The 19,103-nt window shown below is 45.4% G+C and overlaps 1 protein-coding gene across 6 annotated transcripts in view; it reads left to right on the forward strand.

Annotated features, from left to right (window-relative positions):
- Positions 1-4,573: 4,573 nt before the first annotated feature.
- The window catches only part of ELK3 (ETS transcription factor ELK3), a 76,016-nt gene continuing 61,486 nt past the window's right edge, over positions 4,574-19,103 (forward strand). For 3 of the 6 annotated variants that reach the window (XM_055239358.2, XM_055239359.2, XM_055239360.2), the window contains exon 1: positions 4,581-4,913. The gene's annotated coding sequence lies outside the window, so the exon portion shown is untranslated. Of the gene's footprint in view, positions 4,914-8,223; positions 8,341-19,103 lie in introns of all 6 variants that reach the window. The other 3 variants (XM_055239357.2, XM_055239355.2, XM_055239361.2) reach the window with 3 other exon arrangements.

Below are 19,103 nucleotides of genomic sequence, written 5' to 3' on the forward strand. Positions count from 1 at the left end.
GCATATCCCATTCTGATATACATTGTAGGATGTTAAAGTGTAGAAGTGGGAATGTGCCAGTCCTAAGCAGAGGTTTTAAGAAGCATCACGTTTCCATTCACCCCAACTTGAGCTCCAACTCTCCTTGAGAACCTCGTCCCAAGTGGTGTCTGTTCCTTTAGCCTGGTCCCAGAAATGAGAAGCCGACATGCATTCAGCCTGCAGACTGGAGCCAAGCCCAGCCAAGCCCAGCCAACCTAGACACATTTGTTGCCATAAGCTACTAAGTTTTGGAGTTGTTTGTTACATGATATTATCCCAGCAGAAGCTGACTAAAACACCCCTTCTTTTGGAACCAGGCTTTGATTATTATTATTATTTTTTGAGACTTAGCCCTCTTCCACTCTTCATACATAGGGTTGAGTTGAGCTGCCTCTCCCTGACCCTGCCTGTGTACCTTCCAGAACATCACACTATCTCTCATTCCTCAAACACACAGATTTTGCATATCATCCCTGGTGGAATCTCAGCTGTTCTTTTTAAAGCTGAGAGAGTCTCGCTTGTTTCTTGGCCAGCCAAAATATATGACCCTGGGCTCTGTCACTTGCTATAAAGGGCTCCTAAAGAACTGTTACTTGAAATCTACTCAGTCTTAACTCCTCGCTGTTTCAAAACAAAAGCATAGAAAGTGGAGTGTGGATCATGCAATAGCAGATACCACATCTTTTGGCTGCCTTTTTTTTTTTTTTTTTTTTTTTTGAGACAGGGTCTCGCTCTGTTGCCCAGGCTGGAATGCAGTGGTGTGACCACGGCTCACTGCAGCCTAGACCTCCTGAGCTCTGGTGATCCTTCCACCTCAGCTTCCTGAGTAGCTGGGGTAGCTGGGGTCACAGACATGCACCACCATGCCTGGCTGATTTTTGTATTTTTTTGTAGAGAGATGGAGTTTCGCCATGTTGCCCAGGCTGGTCTTGAACTCCTGGGTTCAAGTGATTCGCCTGCTGTGGCGTCCCAAAATGCTGGGATTATAGGCATGAGCCACCTCCCCTGGCCTTGGCTGGTTTTTGATAGCAGGAAGGAAAGCATGGAAAACAAATAGCAGCTTTCTCTTAGAACGCAAAGAACGGAAGCTGCCGACACCTGAAAATAAAAGCTATGCCCTGTGCTTTGAAGAAGACCAGAGTCAGCTCTGAATCACCCATGAATGTGAAGAGCTGAGAGTAGTCGTGTGGACAATCTAAAATACCAGAGAAACTTACCAGGATTTCATATGGGCCGGGAAACCCTAAAGCTGCCCAAAAGTGTGTCAGAAGTGTTTTAGATGAGGTATTTCTTCAAAACAATAAAACTGGTTGACAAAAACATGCTCCCTTACATGTTAGGATTCTACAAAGATTTGTTGTGCAAAAATAAAAGCATAAAAATCACTGAATTAAAATACATTTGGCTTTGAATATACTTTTTTTAAAAAACAGACTTCATATTCTTCGTGTGTGTGTGTATTAAGAAACAGGGTTGACTGGGCACAGTGGCTCACACATATAATCCCAACACTTGGAGGCTGAGGTGGGCAGATCACGAGGTCAGGAGTTCGAGACCAGCCTGACCAACATGGTGAAACCCCGTCTCTACTAAAAATACAAAAATTAGCCAAGCATGGTGGCGCGTGTCTGTAATCCCAGCTACTCAGGAGGCCGAGGCAGGAGAATTGCTTGAACCTGGGAGGTGGAGGTTGCAGTGAGCAGAGATCACACCATTGCGCTCCAGCCTGGGCGACAGAGCGAGACTCTGTCTCAAAAAAAAAAAAAAAAAAAAAAAAAAAAAGAGAAAAAGAAACAGGGTCTCACTCTGTTGCCCAGGCTGGAGTGTGAACTCTTGGGCTCAAGCGATCCTTCTGCCTTGGCCTCCTGAGTAGCTGGTATTACAGGTGAGAGTAATATCACCACACCTGGCCCCTACACTATTTTTCACTTTTTAAAGTGTTTTTTTTTTTTTTTTTTGAGACAAAATTTCACTCTGTCACCCAGGCTGGAGTGCAATGGCTTGATCTTGGCTCACTGCAAACTCCACATCCCGGGTTCAAGCAATTCTCATGCCTCAGCCTCCCAAGTAGCTGGAGTTACAGGCGTCTGCCACCACACCTGGCTAAGTTTTGTATTATTAGTAGAGATGGGGTTTCACCATGTTGACCAGGCTGGTCTCGAACTCCTGACCTCAGGTGATCCACCCACCTTGGCCTCCAAAAGTGTTGGGATTACAGGTGTGAGCCACTATGCCCGACCCTAAAGTGATTTTAGACTCACAGCAAAACTGAGTAGGAGGCACAGCGGTTTCTCATATACCTCCTGCCCTGACACATGTACAGCTTCCCCAATCATCAACATCCCCCACCACAGTGGTACCTTTGTTGTAATTGAATCTACATTGACACATCATTATCACCAAAAGTCCATGGTTTACATTAGAGTTCATTCTTCGTGTTGCACATTCTGTGGGTTTTAACAAATGTGTCCACCATTATAGTATCATACCTAGTAGTAGTTTCCTTGCCCTCTGTGCTCCTCCTGTCCACCCCTCCCTCCCTGCTAACCCCTGACAACCACTGATCTTTTTTACTATCTCCATACTGCCTTTTACAAAATGTCATATAGTTTGGAATCATACAGAACATAGCCTTTTCAGACCGGTTTCTTTCAGGCATATACCTCCTAAAGCAAAGCAACGTGAGTTCTTAACTGTGTGGATTTTTTTTTCCCTGAGGATAGTAAGTTTACATTCTCTCAGTCCAACAGCTGGATCATATAGGGACACCATAGGTGTTCTGCTGAGTGACAGAAGAAGACGACTGGGGATTAAAACGATAATGCCCTAAGTGGAAAATTAGCTGTGGGAAATCAGGGATTGATAAGCAGCCCTCTTTTCCATATTTTCTCCTTCTGCCCCACTCTCTTACCTTGCCCCCACCCTATACCCCACGGGTTTCCCACTTCTCAGAGATCTGGAGGGCATTCTCCCACCCTTTCCAGTGGACTACCGACAGGAGCCCTGAAGCAAATACCTGAAGGAAATTCCTATCACCTGTGTGCTCTGATAGGCACTTGGAGCTGGGATGTGGTACTAATCAGTAAAACACACCCCACCTCGTGCCCTTTAGAAGCTCCCAGTTGATGGCAGTGAGAACTTTGTAAACAAAATAATCTTTCAGGAGAGATTGCAAAAATAGAAACAAATGTAGTGGAGGAACTCTTAGAATGTGGTCCTTTTGAAAGGACTCACCCGGGCCCCCAGAGACTTAATTGGCCTGGGTTGAGTATATTGTTGGAGAGTGTCAAAACACTCCCCAGGTGATTCTGACATTAGCCGGGGCTGGGAACCACCCCAGACCTACTGAATCTGGGACTCCAGGAGAGGTCCAGCCACCAGTGGTTTAACAAGCCCCTAGGGTCAAGTTTGAAAACCAGGCGTCTGGGCTGCTAAGTGGCGGCATGGGAATGGAAGGTTCTGGAAGGTGAGTAGTGAGGGTGGGGCGCAGACCTGGGAAGGGAGAGGCTCCTCAACAGGCATCCCCCCCAACCTTGTCTCAGCCTAGGGCAATGGGCAGGCTCTCCCATCAGAGCCTGGCCTGAGCCCTCAGAGGCAGGACCTCCTTGAGGGATGTGGAGATGTGACCAGTCCTGAGATCACAGAGCCTCCCTTCAAGCCTCAGTCTCCGGCCCTGCGGGCATTGGTTATTTCCATGGCTTCCAGTGTTGTGGATCCTTATCCTTTGCCCACAGGCCCGCCCCACAACTGAGGGCTGGCTTTTTTTTTTATTTTTTTTTTAGACAGTTTCCCTCGTTGCCCAGGCTGGAGTGCAATGGGGCGATCTCGGCTCACTGCAACCTCCGCCTCCCAGGTTCAAGCGATTCTCTCGCCTCAGCCTCCCAAGTAGCTGGGATTATAGGGATCCACCACCACATCCGGCTAATTGTTTTTTCTTTTTTTTTTTTTTTTTGTATTTTTAGTAGAGACGGGGTTTCACCATGTTGGCCAGGCTGGTCTCGAACTCCTGACCTTAGGTGATCCACCCGCCTTGGCCTCCCAAAGTGCTGGGATTACAGGCGTGAGCCAGCACGCCCGGCCGAGGGCTGGCTTTTAAAACATCGAAAACCCAGACAGGAACGGTGTCCATCTCCAACCCCAGGCGGAAACTGTGCCCGCACCCACAGGAAAAGCAGTCCTTTGCCCAGAGCAACCAAACCCTGAACCCCACTCCCGATTCCCCTCTGCCCCCCAACTCTTCCATCCCAGCGGATGGGAAACAGCGAGTCCAGCCGCCTTCCCACCTCGGGACCCCCCTCCCGGGCCAACTGCGCAGGGCACGACCCCGTTGTGGTGCCCCGCGCGCTCGACCCCCAGGGGTTGAGGTGAGGAGGGATCCCAGGCGTCCCGGGAAGCGCGGCGGCTTCTGTGGGTTACGGGCGGACCCCTCTCCCCGTGGGGAGGGGCTGCGGGCGCGCGGAGTCGCCGCGGGTCGGAGGCTCCTCCCCGGGGTGGCCGCGCAGGAAGCGGGGCGGGTGGGGGCGGTGCGGGGCGTGCGCGGGGCCGGGGCGGCGGGGGAGGCGCGGGCCTGGGCGTCCAGCCCCGGCGCACAGCCGCGGCCGGGGCGCGCGGCGCGGGGCGGAAAAGCCTGTTTACACAGACTGCACACCGCCTGGGGAATAATGCAGTAAAGGAAGTGAGCCGGCTCGGCCTGACTGCTCCAACTTCCTGCTCTCACACACACCAGAGGGGAAAAAAAAAGAGGAGCGAGAGAAAGAAAAAAAGGGGGAAAAATCAGGATCTCATTACAAGAGCCACAGACCGTCTGCAGACGCCTGTCAGCATGGAAAGTCGGGGGCTTTCGCCCGGGTCCTCCTAGAAATTCCCCCCGAAGAAGACTTCCCCACATCTGGGTAGGTAACAGGGCTTCTGCCTGTTGCTCGGACACTTAGAAAGTTTCTTTGGGGGTGTTTTCCTTTTTTCTTTCTTTTCTTGGGCGCGGTGGGGGTGGGGCGGGGGGCGCCGCGGGGTGGGCTGCGGGCTGGGGTGGGGGTGGCGGTGGCGGTGCGTCCGCGCTGGAGGGCCGGCCGCGGGGAGGGGGCGCCGCGGATGCTCCTGCGCCCGCGTCGCTGCCACCGCCGTCGCCCGGGCTCGCGCCGGGCCCGGGGCTGCGGGGACCCTGCGCCCGCGGCTCCCCTCCCTGGGGCTGCTCTGCGAGCCCAGAGGAAGGGGCGCCGGGCGTGCAACCCTGGGAGCTCGCCCAGGGCCCCGCTGCAGGCAGCGCGGGGAGCGGGGGACGGCGAGACTTCGGGTCCCTGGGAAGAACCGTGGCCGCAGCAGGCTGAGTGCCTGGAGGCTGGACCACCGCCGACCTTCCAGCTGGGACCGCAGTCAGGCTGCCCTCGAGTGGGCAAAGGGCACCGGTGCTCGGATCCAGGGAGGAAGACAGGGATGGAGAGGGCGGCGGAGGGCATGGGTCGCGAAGGTGTGGGGCTGGGGGCTGCGTCCACTCTCGCTTGGCAGGTGACCCCCGCCCAGGTCACCGCCCCAGGCGCACGCCCGGTCGGACATTTAAAAGCCGGTGGTTTTTATTGGGCATGGTTTTGGAGAAGGACGGGGCAAGAAATGATCTTGGGGCCCCTTCCACTCCCCATCCCTGTTTACCTTCGAACTCAACGTTGGCCTGTGACGCTACTGTAACTTTTGGGGAGGCGGGATTAAGATTTTGGAGTAGTTAAAAAGCAAAAATAAAAGGTCTCAGTTTTGTTATATTTTCTGAACCGAATCATCCTAGGGACAAGCTGCAGTTAGGCGGCGGGTGGAGGTGGAAGCAAGAAATGTTATTTCAGAAACTGCAAAAGGGGCTTTTTAGAAAGAAAAAAAAAAAAACGAGTGTCGGGAGAGTTTCTGGCTTGTCTGGAAACGGCAAGACTAATTGCCATGCGCTTCCGCTTTGAAACTGGCAGCAGACAGCATCTTGAAAATGACTCACTAGAGGAGCTCACAAAGAAACTGTGGTTTGCTCCTTCTCAGGTTTATGTATTTGTGCCTTTTACAGTTTCCTTTGTAGTGTTCGAGGGGTCCCCCACCCCTTCCCCGCCAGCCCCCTCCTACCCTCCCTCCTTTGAAAGCCCCTGGCCGGTCTTTAACTCCCCCCACCCCAGTCCTCCAGCCTGAGGGTGGCGGGGAAGGGGGAGGCTGAGTTGTTTTTGGAGTTGGCTGGGGAGAGGGTTAAAGGGATTCTGCTGCTGCAGGGGGAAAAAGTTCCTTGAATTTTCCACTGGCTGCTGCAGGAAGAGAGAGCCCCCTTAGTCATTGCTAAGTAATGTCTGCACACACACCAACTAATCTCATTAGGAGTTTCCGCTGCTCGGCACAGGAGGGGTTTTGTGCAGCCACTGTCAGCCTGGGAGCCCGGCGCTGGGGAAGGAGACAAGTTATGGCTTTATTTTCTTAGGGGTGCAGCCGCCCAGCGAGCCTTTTCAGGACATGTCTTGAAAACTTTGAAGTCACTTTGGCCATTTTGGATTTCAGATTTGCAGGTTTTTCTTTCCCGCGTGTGTATGTGTGTTGAGGGGCTGGGGGAGATAAGCAGCTCACACACACCCATCTTCTCCATCTGTGCTTGTCTTTGGGGGTGGGGGGGGTGTGGAGCATGTTCCAGGCATCTATTCTTGAGCTGAAATCGATTTGTGAGCCTTACAAAATACCCTCTGATCTCTTTTTCTTTCTCTCTCGCCATGGCACTCATTTATTTGGAAAAGGTCAGTTAGGAGTTTCAATTTATGAGGATGATAAAATTACAAATTGTGTTATGAGGGCACATGGGTCAGGCAGTTAAGGAGACTGTCCATAAGTGTTCTTAGAGTTTCCAGTAATGATCCTGCCTTGAGTTTGAAAAGTGATGGCCTTTCTATGCCAAATATAGCAAAGGCCTTCTGCCCTCTAAAAGTGTTTTTTTTTTTTTTTTTTAATTTAAATTTTGCCTAGAAATGTGTGGAGTTACTAAAAAGGGTCAAAAGGAACCTGATTGGAACGATGGGGCCCCTTTATTGACAAAGACATGTTGCTTTTAAGGTGTTGGCAGTTCTTTTACGGTGGCAAAGTGTGTCCTAAAAACAGCCCGAACAGCTCGACCAGGGTATGAGTCAGTGGACATGAGTACAGGATGTCCCTAATGCTATGCCTGTCACAGAGTAGGTGCTCAATAAATTGTAGCATTGAAAGCTATGAGTAGGCTAACAAAACTTATATAATAGGTAAGAAAAAAGACTTACAAGACCTCATACATTTTGCATGAGTGTTCCTTAAGAATAGAGGTTGTAAACTCTCTCCAGAGTACATTTCCTTTAAATAAAAAAGGAAGTATTTAGAATTCTTCCTTCTAAGTAATTATTTGGGACACATAGGTTCATTTATGTTAGTGGTTCACAACTAGGAGTAATTTTACCTCCCAGGAGACATTTGGCAATATCTGGAGACGTTTTTGGTTGTTATAACTAAGGGGGTGCACTGGCTTCTAGAGGGTAGACGCCAGGGTTGCTGCTAACCAGTCAACAATGCACAAGAAAGAATTTTTTGGCCCAAAATGTCTATAGTGGATTGAGAAAAATCTTACTTTAATGATGATGAAGATGATGAAAGCTCTTTAACACACATTCAGTCAACAAATAGGACATTTAAAAGTTATCATCTGTAATTTTGGCCACGTACATAACATAGCATTCATGAATTTTCTCTTTCTCTTTTTGGTCAGTAACATGCAATAATAGAGTGACATACAGATGGTGACATTGTGATGGTGTACCCTTTATGTCCTGAATTAGGCCATCTCTGAAACTCTGCAAGTATGGCATCTTCATGCACTTGGTACCAGTGCTGTTGAGACCAGAATGGCCATAGTCCAGATAGGGGAGAGCAGTGATTTGCCAACTCCGTTTGAGTTTTGAAGTTACCTAAACATTTATTAAAGACCTCCTCTTTTTCTTATATAAAAAATTAAATAAGTCAAAAGTGCTAATATACAGTACATGTAACGCTGAGGTCATATATTAAAATTTATATTTGTGGTAACTTTTTGGAACGTGAATCTTTTCCTGAAATTGGTCTTAAAGGACTTCCAGGCAGTGTATGTAAATTAAAATATTCCCTTCTTAGCTGTCAGATATTAGATTTTGTGTGTTCTGTGGTACCCAATTATATTCATATATCTATCTGATTCAGAAGACCAATATGGTGCTGTGAAATGTTGCAAAACATGACCTGATGACAACCCAAAACACTTCATAGAAAACTATCCAAGAATGTGACTTCCTGGAGTAGAGTCTTTTTTCACTGAGGGTGAGTTGCTGCTTACTAATCGTTAGTTTTGTTCCCTTCCAATTCTAAGGAATGACTCAGTCGTCTCCGTGTTTCCCAGACCTGGACTTCCTCATGAAACTTTATTTTTTTAATTGTTTATGTTGCCAGGGCTGGCCTTGCACTCCTGGGCTCAAGTGATCCTCCCACCTCAGCCTCCGCAATAGCTGGGATTACAGGTGTGAACCTCTGCACCAGCTGTCTCATTAAAGTTTAAAAGAAATGGGCTGTCTGTCCATTCTGGCTTTGTTCTGGCTGTAGAGCCCAGATGACTGTCTTCTGACCCTTTCCTAAGGTTCTGTACATAAATACACAGATGAAGGGAAGGGGATTCTATTTTTGTCAGATTTTCTTGTGTGTTTCAGGCGAAAGTTTTTTATGTCCTAGTTATCTTTAATTCCTCTTTGCCTGTATAAATTGACTTATAACACACTTTGAGACCATGCTAGCAGAATAGTGTCTTCTAAAGGTTGGTTGATTTTTTCTACTGTAAAAAATATTAACGTGAATTGCCTTACAAAGATACAGAAAACTGCTATAAAAAAAATCTCCCATAATTCCACTGTTTACATTTTGGTGTGTAATTGTCCAGTTTTAAAAAAATGCGTATGTGTGTCTATGTACATCCACACATGCACATACCATTTTTAATTGAAAGCACACTGTACTTACTGTTTTATAACTTTTTTCACTTAACATATCATGTAACACATTTGAATAATTAGTACTGAGACCGAAATTATCACATAGAGCTTCTATTTATTGATCTAATAAATGTGATGGCTCAACCATGGATTGACATAATTTCTTCATAGACTTGTTCAGTGTTTTTTGTCGTCTGTGGTTCAAGTAATGTTCTAAGAATGCTGCCCTCTCGAAAGACTGAGTTCCTATGTGCTGTGAAATTTTGGATTTTGATGAGTTTCTCTGTGATTTAAGGATGAGTCATGATTTGCAGTAGAATATCAAGATGTAGTAACAGGAAGTACAGGGCACTACACATCAAAATAGAATGTTAAATGATGAAAGAAGAGAAACCAGGTTAAACTGAAAATACACCTTGAAATTATCCAACTATGAAGGGAGAGGAAGGTGAGTTTTGTATACTTTAACAACTCCTATTACTGTTTCATTTTCTATCAGTGGAGTTTCCACACTTTGAAGTTGGTGTTTTAAATTGATTTTTAGCTCAAGATTGCTGTTGTTCATAGCCACTTTGAATTGAGGTCATTCAGCCTTTTGGTTGAAACCATGGCAGTGAGACCATGAAAACTCTAGTTTTGCCACTTATAGAGCAGCCCCAGTAAATAAAATTAGCTGTGTGTGTGTGTGTGTGTGTGTGTGTAACCTTCTGTGAAATTCTAAATGTCTTCAAAAATGGTAGATTACTCAGTCTTTTAAATAACTATTCTGTGCAGAAATTCTACTCCCCATGGTTCCTGCCTGAAACCAAAATAAAAATGGCCTTTCATCCATTACTGGAGATTTACATATATGTCAGCAGTTTTAAAATAAACTTTGAACTAGTCATTTCAATAAATTGTGATTTGGTTTGAATTCCCACTAGGAATAAAGTCATTGACTATTGCTATGTATTAATTTACATTTCCTGGAAAGTAATTACTACATTTTTCTAAGAATTAAATAAGATTACTTTATAACATGGCTGAGAAATTTACTTGTATATTTTTAAAGAAATTTAGATGATGTTATGTTAGTGTATTCCAATTTGAATTAGACTGAAATGAATTTACTTGCACGCTCTAAAACAAGGATCTAAAGCACATAGTATCATAAATGTGCTTAAAGTTTCTATAGCTAAAACAATTTCTGAATATCCATGTGTAATATGGGAGTGATGGGATACGTATAAAACACTTATCTGGATACCTTCTCATTTTTTTAAATTGATATAAATGTACATATTTATGGGGTACATAGTGATTTTTTTACATATGTATCATTTATAGTAATTAGATCCATCATCACAAATGTTTATGATTTATTTGTGTTGGGAACATTCATTATCTTCCTTCTAGCTGATTGAAACTATATAGTATTATAGGCATCCTGCAGTGCTATAGAGCACGAGGACTTATTCCTTCTGTTGGAGACCTTCTCTTAAGACTGATGAAGCTAGGGCTCCTGTATTCTAAGCAATAAAGAAAACGAGGCTCTTGGTATCTTCCCCTCTCTTTTTTTTTTAAGTTGAGGTATGATTTACATATATTAAAATGCACAGATCTTAAGTGTTATTGTATACATACATGTAACCCTGCCCAAAGAGACAATATTTCCATATCCCCAAGTGTTTTTTGGCTTATATATTTAGAGACAGAGCCTGGTTCTGTCACCCAGGCTGGACCGCACTGGCACTGTCATAGCTCAGTGCAGCCTCAAACTCCTGGGCTCAGGTGATCCTCCTGCCTCAGTCTTCTAAGCATATAGGGCTGCAGGTGTGCACCACCACACCTGGCTAATTTTTTTTTTTTTGAGACAGTGTCTGGCTCTGTTGCCCAGGCTGGAGTACAGTGGTGCGAGCTTGGTGCACTGCAACCTCCGCCTCCTGGGTGTAAGCAATTCTCATGCCTCAGCCTCCCAAGTAGCTGGTATCACAGGCATGTGCCACCGTGCCTGGCTAATTTTTGTATTTTTAATAGAGATGGGCTTTCGCCATATTGGCCAGGCTGGTCTCAAACTCCTGGCCTCAAGTGATCTGCCTGCCTCCACCTCCAAAGGGCTGGGATTACAGGAGTGAGCCACCATGCCTGGCCTCTGGCTAATATTTTTGTTTTTTGTAGAAATGGGGTCTCATTATCCCTGGCCATTTACAAAATTCCGTTATGGCTGTTTCATGATTCTACCATATAGATTCTTAAACTTCAGAATACCTTGATAAAATATTGTGGTATTTTATTTAATCTGCTTAGTTAAAAATAAATCAGAATGTGTAGATTTCCTCATCATACAGTAAGAGGAAAAAGAAAAATCCTTTCTGTATTACCTGATATCCACAAAATATTTAACCAAAAGTAATATGTGTGCTTTAGGAAAAATGTATTACCTTAAGACTAATTGGGATGAGAGGATATTAGTTAATCTTCCCAGACCTCAGTTTCTCTAGCCTGATGGTAAAGTAGTTGAAGTGGAGGCTGGGTGCAGTGGCTCACATGTGTCATCCCAGCATTTTGGGAGGCTGAAGCAGGCAGATCAGCTGAGCCCAGGGGTTTGAGACCAGCCTGGGTCACATAGTGAGACCCCATCTCTGCTAAAAATTAGCTGGATGTGGTGGCGCATGCCAGTAGTCCCAGCTACCCAGGAGGTCTGGGCTGCAGTGAACCATGATTGCACCACTACACTCCAGCCTGGGTAACAGCGTGAAACCCTGTCTCAAAAAAAAAAAAAAAAAAAAAGGATTGAAGTGGAGAAGCTGAGATACTCCCTTTCAAGTCAGAAGCCCTATTTGTGTACTACTATATTTGGAGGAAAGGACTTCTAAGAGTTGTGAAAGTGTGATATGAATTTTTGCTGTCAACTCCAAACATCTGACTTATAGACCTATGCAGTAATTTAAACAGCTATTTTGTGGTGGAAAAGGGGGCTCCCCATAAGTTTCCCCTTGAATTCCATTTTGGCCCCTTACTGAATAAGGAACACTTCAGTGGAAGGCCAGTATTAGCTGCCATGCTTCCTATCCTCCTAGTCTTTTGAGGTTTGTGACAGGCAGCACTGATTTCTAATGACCTACAGCCACCTCATTCTTGGGGACATCAGTGACTCTGAGTTGGGTGCTCTGTAGTGCCAGATAAGAGTTTGGTCACCTGGTTAAATTCCTCCTCCTTCTTTCTGATAGTCTTTGAAAGTGCTGTCTGCCCCCACTGCTGTATCTTGACGGTTCTCACATTCCCCTGTACCCCCTCTGATCCCTTCTCTCCCCAGGAGCTAGAACAATCCTTTCAAAACACAGATCTGACCAGGTCATTCTTCTACTGAAAAATCTTCTAGTGGCTTCAGCTTAGGATAAAGACCAAAACCCCTAACTCAAGCTGCAAGATGTGATTTGGGCCAGCCAAACTAGCTTTTCCTCAGTTCCTCAAATGCTTAAGGTGTCCTCTGCCCTCTGTCCACTGGGTCTTTGTCAATGCTGACAGAATTTTCCCCCGACCTCTCTATTTTTCAGACTCCATGCCTAACCAATTTGTAGGTGTCTTTTAGTATACTCAGCTCCACCATCTTTTCTTGGGGAAGCCTTTCCTGTCACCTAGAGTAGATCTCCCTCAGTCATCTGCTCCTGGCCTTCAGAGCCCTTACCACAAGCTTTTTTTTTTTTTTTTTTTTTTGAGAGATGGAGTCTTGGCCTGTTGCCCAGGCTGGAGTGCAGTGGCACCATCTTGGGCCACTGCAACCTCCACCATGTGGGTTCAAGAGATTCTACTGCCTCAGCATCCCAAGTAGCTGGAATTACAGGCTTGTGCCACCACACCTTGCTAATTTTTGTGTTTTTATTAGAGACAGGGTTTCGCCATGTTGGCCAGGCTGGTCTCAAACTCCTGGCCCCAAGTGATCCGCCTGCCTCAGCCTCCCAAAGTGCTGGGATTACAAGTGTGAGCCACCATGCCTGGCCGCCACAGGCTTTATTTACAGGTTGCCTCATTACCTGAATTCTCTGCCTCCAAATTCTTGTTACCCAAACACAGGAACATGAGATGGAGTCTCGCTCTGTCGCCCAGGCTGGAGTGCAGTGATCTCGGCTCTCTGCAGCCTCAGCCTCCTGGGTTCAAGTGATTCTTCTGCCTCAGCCTCCCAAGTAGCTGGGACTACAGGTATGCGCCACCACGCCTGGCTAATTTTTGTATTTTTAGTAGAGACGGGGTTTCACCATGCTGACCAGGCTGGTCTAGAACTCCTGACCTCGTGATCCACCCGCCTCGGCCTCCCAAAGTGCTAGGATTACAGGCATGAGCCACCATGCCTGGCCAGGAACTAGACAGTTTTAGAGACGTCTTCTGAAGATAGGGCTGGTGCCCCTCATTATTCATTAATGCTATTTTCTCCAAAACCCAGGAACCAAATAGATGCGATAGCATGGCATCCCTTGTGATCTGAAGTTACTGTCCGAAACTGCGGCCCTGTTCAATTTGGATATTGGGGGATGCCTGCGCGTGTGTATGTCATGTGCTGCCTGTCTGTGGTGCCATCAGTCTGTGAGCTCGCTCTGGGCCTGCATCAATTTTTCTCATCCTTTGTATTATCTCAGCACATTTCCTCAGTTCCTCAAATGCAGGTATTGTATAATACCTGGCACTCAATGAATTAAAAATAATCTGAAGCGGGGGTGGGGTGGGGGAGCTTGTCAATATAACCTCACCTTGTTTTGCCCTTGGACTTGATAAAGCCCTTTGTTGCTATGCATATGTCCATCTCTTTCCTAGACAATGAGTTACTTGGATTAATAACATGCAGATCTCTTGGTTAAACCATAAAGACAGGCTGGGCGCGGTGGCTCACATCTGTAATCCCAGCACTTTGGAGGCCGGGGCGGGCAGATCACTTGAGGTTAGAAGTTCGATACCAGCCTGGCCAACATGGTGAAACCCCATCTCTACTAAAAATACAAAAATTAGCTGAGTGTGGTGGTGCACGCCTGTAATCCTAGCTACTTGGGAGGCTGAGGCCGGAGAATTGCTTGAACCCGGGAGGTGAAGCTTTCAGTGAGCCAAGATTGTGCCATTACACTCCAGCCTGGGCAACAGAGCGAGACTATGTCTCAAAAAGAAAACCCATAAAGACAGACAAAAAGCTCCTCTATGCCACTTCCCATACTTTTTGTTGAGACTTGCAAGAAAAGTAGATATATAGAAATGAGGTTAGTTTGCTAGTATCCTGGAGGACAAGATTTGGCCCTATTGTTGGTATCAGTGTTACTATACTGAGTGGTGGGTTAACAGTAAAGTTATTCATGGGATAGGATATGTTGAAAGAATCTCAATGGCTATAGAATTAATCATTGTAGAGCAACCATCATTAGTCCTTTATTAAAGATAAAGACTTCAGTTGATCAGGTTTTCGTAGTTCCCTTGGATAACCAGTTTTTAACCTATAAGATCCACAGTTCAGGGTCCTTCTTGTAGTAAAACCTGTGTATGTAGCTTCCATCTGTACCTTTTTGAAATTAATGATGTTTCTGATTGAGTTTGGAAATAACAAAAGATTCTGCTTACGTGATTATGAAGACTTGAATGACTAAACACCTAAACTGTTTTTTGGTGGAGGAGGACTAGGTCTCCTAATAAATTTCAGCTGGGTTTTGCCAAGGAGCAATTTGTTGATAGTCAAACCTTGATTAAGCGGAATGTATGATTAAGATTTTTCTCCTTGCACTTAATTGTCAGAATAGAGAGATTACATCAACAACAACAGCAGCAGCAGCAACATCAAAATAAGCCCGAAATTTCTTCTAGGGTAACTGCAGGAATTCTCTGTGGGAATCAACAGTAGGAGTTCGCCTCTGCCTGGACCTGTAAGTTGTCGTCATCCTCAGAATTAATGATCCTGAGGCCCAGGAAGATCATACAATTCTATTAAGCAAGAAAAGGAGGTGTAAATGTTAGAATGATTCCCTAACACTAAAAGTTAAGAATATTTCTCTGGTTAACGCTCATTGAACTGGAAATGTCACTTCCCCTCTTCATCCCCTTATTGGAGTTTGGAAGGCTCACCTTTAGAGGCTCAGATGCAAATTCTTGTTGGAGTTGATTCACAGATGAAAGGGCTATGCCCTGGAAGGTGAGGAGTGTGTATGCACCTTTATAGATGTAGGCTGCAAGAGGGAGGTCTGTGTCTGAGAGAATGGGACAATAGGTGACTTTAGTTGGTGTTGCTCCTCTTTGTAGAGTCACTGCCCATGTAGGATTAAAGCCCTGGTTCCGTGCAGAGGGTGGGAGCATAAGTGAATGTTTACTAACTGTCTCCACCCTTGAAGAATCATCGTTTCACAGTGAGAAGTCAAGAGAGAACCTGGATTTATTACAGAATTTGCAGGAAAGAAGAAAGTATAGATTCCTGATCATCTCAGCACATCCCATTATGAACATACAGAGAGGGGACCAAACCATTTAGTATTATCTTTGGGACTGTATGTGAGGTACAGTACCTCAGTTTCCTTGTATGATCTTGAAACCCTCTGGCAACTAGAATTCGTGAGCAGTGGGAGGGAATTTATTTCTGCTAACATTCCTGTAGATTTTTTCAAGCCCCAGCTACTGATCATTTAGACCAGAGGGCATTGGATGGTTTCTTTTCTTTTTTTCTTTTAGAGACAGCATCTTGCCCTGTCACCCAGGCCAGAGTGCAGTGGCGCAATCATAGCTCACTGCAGCCTCGAGCTCCTGGGCTCAAGTGATCTTCCCATCGCAGCCTCCCCTCTGTAATCCACTGGGATTATAGGCTTGAGCCACTACACCCAGCTCTTCTTTTCTTTTTTGAAAAATCAGTTTTGAACAAATGCCTTGAAATGCTCCAAGTGACACCCGAGTGAGGGTTAGAACTGATTAAACTCCAGGCAGAGAGATGTTGTCATATCTTTGCTGCATGCATAGCCCAGTGCAAAAATGCCCATAGATGGACTGAGTTCATCTTAGATAGTTGAGGCAAAAACAGAAGAGCCAGTCAGCCACTTGGCGTTTCTGTCCTCACTTAATTCACCCCTTTAGTTGCTGTACCATTAGTTCTCAATGCTGGATTGATGACAAATGAAGTAATCTGAAGAGTGTTAAAATTTTCTTAAAGTGTATTACTTTAATGACAAAACTATATGCTGCTTGAAGACATCTTGAATCAGATGACTCAAGTGTACTGTGAATTCTCAAAGGATTGGGGGTCACGGCTCTCAAGCTCGTTGCCCTGCTTTGATTTCAATCAGAGCTGAACCACAAGAACAGCATCTTCATTCAGCCTCTGCCACATCCTTTGTGTGTTTTTTTAAAACCTAAATATTAAAGCCTAGTAGTTTGTCTTTCAGAAAGGAGAAACTTTAGGACCTTGATGTAGAAGATCAGACATGCACCAGATGATTCAAATATTTTACCTAATGAAAGGGGCAATTTTCTTTTTCTTTCTTTCTCTTTCCCTTTTTTTTTTTTTTTTTTTTTTTGAGACAGAGTGTCACTCTGTTGCCCAGTCTGGAGTGCAGTGGCGTGATCTCTGCTCACCACAACCTCTGCCTCCCAGGTTAAAGCAATTCTCCTGCCTCAGCCTCCCAAGCAGCTTGGACTATAGGTGTGCGCTACCATGCCTGGCTAGTTTTTGTATTTTTAGTAGAGATGTTGGCCAGGCTGGTCTCGAACACCTCACCTCGTGATCTGTCTGCCTTGGCCTCCCAAAGTGCAGGGATGACAGGTGTGAGCCACGATTTTCTTTCAGAAGGGAAAAAAAAAGATCCTCTAAAGCAGGATCTGGCTGTTATTTTGTACAGTTAATATATTCACGCTGAACAATTATTGGAAGAGCAGGTAGAGTAATAAGTTGTATATGACCTTTCAAAAAGGGACTGCCCAAGCCAGTGGATGGCAGATGCCCACATGGGAATTAAGGGCAGTGAGGATGCTTTGGGGTGCAGATTGATGTTTGATGCTGATGCCACCAACAGCCAGTCTCTTCCGTCAGATGCTTTTGGTGGTCTTTGCATAACACCATTCCCTGGACAGGAATGAATGAATGGTTGGTCTGCCCCTTGATGACAGTTTTAATGTTATTTTGCCCATTTATTCAGTGCATCTTGACGGTTAATTTAAAAACCTGTTCTAAATATGAGGCATTATGAGAAGACTGTTAAGTTTTGAAATCACTCACTGTCTTATTTTTGCAAGTTTTGGAAATAACAGTACCCACCAGGAACACCAAGCTGTTTTAAAATGTGTTCCACTTACAGTTGTTTGTCTACAAGTCGGGTTTGGTTTAAAAAGACATTGAATGAGAGGTGAGAGGGCTTGTGCTTGCACTTTTACCTTAACACCACTGTATTTTTACTTCCTGTTAAAAATAACTTTATTAGAGGTGCTGTATACTTAGAATCCATCTGCATTTGGCACCATAACCATCATATGCAGCTAGACTTGATGTCCATTGTACAAAAATGTGAGCGAGACATAGGCATGTGGGGAGGGTAAAGCTATTCAAGGGCTAGTGACTACCTTCGTGACTTCAGATGCAGCTAAAATCCCACACACATGTCCACCACATGAGCAGGTGATGATATGGTGAAGACTGCAGAGTCACTGTTTTTTATAGTTCTCTTTCAAAGCGAATGTATTACCATGCCAGATTTATGTATAAATGTTTATGCCTGGAATTTGCATTTCCTAAACCATGAAAGAGTTTTGTTGAGAAGAGCACGAAGGAAAAACAGTGAAACTAACCGGTTCCTTGCTTCAGGAACCGCCTCTGTAAGGCAGCTCTTTGTGCTTCTCAAAAACCTCTAAAGATGTTGGTGGCGATCCCTCGGTCATAAATACCAGTAACTCATAACCATTTTTGCAAGAATACTGTGTAGAATGGGACCCAAAGACTGGGTAATGTCAGTATTATCCAACTAAACCTTGACATGTTTTGGCAAATGTTAAACTTCAGAAAAAGAAAGAAAAGATGTATAATGCAATTAACCCTTTGTATAATACATTATCAGCAATTCAAATATGTTGTGCTGTAAAGTGTTAACACTGATCATATCCTCTAAACAGTGTCTAGCTCAGCCAACTGTTACCCTTTGCCATATCTGTGTACCATTTAAAAGGGGGATTAAAAATGGTTTCAGTGGATTTACTCTAGGAAGGGAGAAAGGTAACTTTTCCAGGTAGGCTGATTGTAGAGGGCAGTTTTTTGTTTTTTGTTTTTTGGTTTTTTTCGAGACAGAGTCTCGCTCTGTTGCCAGGTTGGAGTGCAGTGGTGTGATCTTGGCTCACTGTAACCTCCGCCTCCCAGCTGCAAGCGATTCTCCTGCCTCAGCCTCCTGAGTAGTTGGGATTTTAGGTGCCCGCCACCACTCCCACCTAAGTTTTGTATTTTCAGTAGAGACGGGGTTTGGCCATGTTGGCTAGGCTGGTCTGGAACTCCTGACCTCAAGTGATCCACCCACCTCGGCCTCCCAAATTGCTGGGATTACAGGCGTTAGCCACCGCACCCAGCCAGAGGGCAGTTTTTTTTAGTGACTTAACCATCCATAAATGATTAAGTTTACTTTGTTATTTTAAGTTCTGTAGAGAAGATAAGAAAGTTCCCAGTTTTCCTGAGAAGAGCATGCAATGGTGTCTCTCCTTCTCCAGGCCACTGCCAGGGCTTTCTGTGAAGGAGCTGGAAGGGAGAGGGTCAAGGGTTCTTGTTGCTTCATCCAGTTCCCAAGAAAATTATAGCCTGATGTGTCATGCATTGTGAGGAGCAGGCACTGGTGAGGAGAGACAAGTTTTGGTGGAGGCAGTAAATGAAGTGCAACCAGATTTAAATGACCTCCAAGGAGCCTATGAGATGCACTGTGGCCTTGCCAGGACAGGGGAGCAGAAGTCATGCGCACACCAGAGAGTTTTGCAGGGACTGGAGAAAGGGGCTGCGAGGGGAGGAAAAGGCTCTATAACTCTCTCCAGGATAGAACCAGTGAGGTAGAATGTCTGCAGATGTTGGAGGTGGCCCGGGCCAGGTGCAGCTGGGCCAGGGGAAGGGGAAGGTGCACAGATGGTTGGGCACCTCTCTGCCAG

The sequence above is a fragment of the Symphalangus syndactylus genome, chromosome 13 (genome assembly GCF_028878055.3).
Source record: "Symphalangus syndactylus isolate Jambi chromosome 13, NHGRI_mSymSyn1-v2.1_pri, whole genome shotgun sequence".
In the NCBI taxonomy this organism is placed as follows: Eukaryota; Metazoa; Chordata; class Mammalia; order Primates; family Hylobatidae; genus Symphalangus; species Symphalangus syndactylus.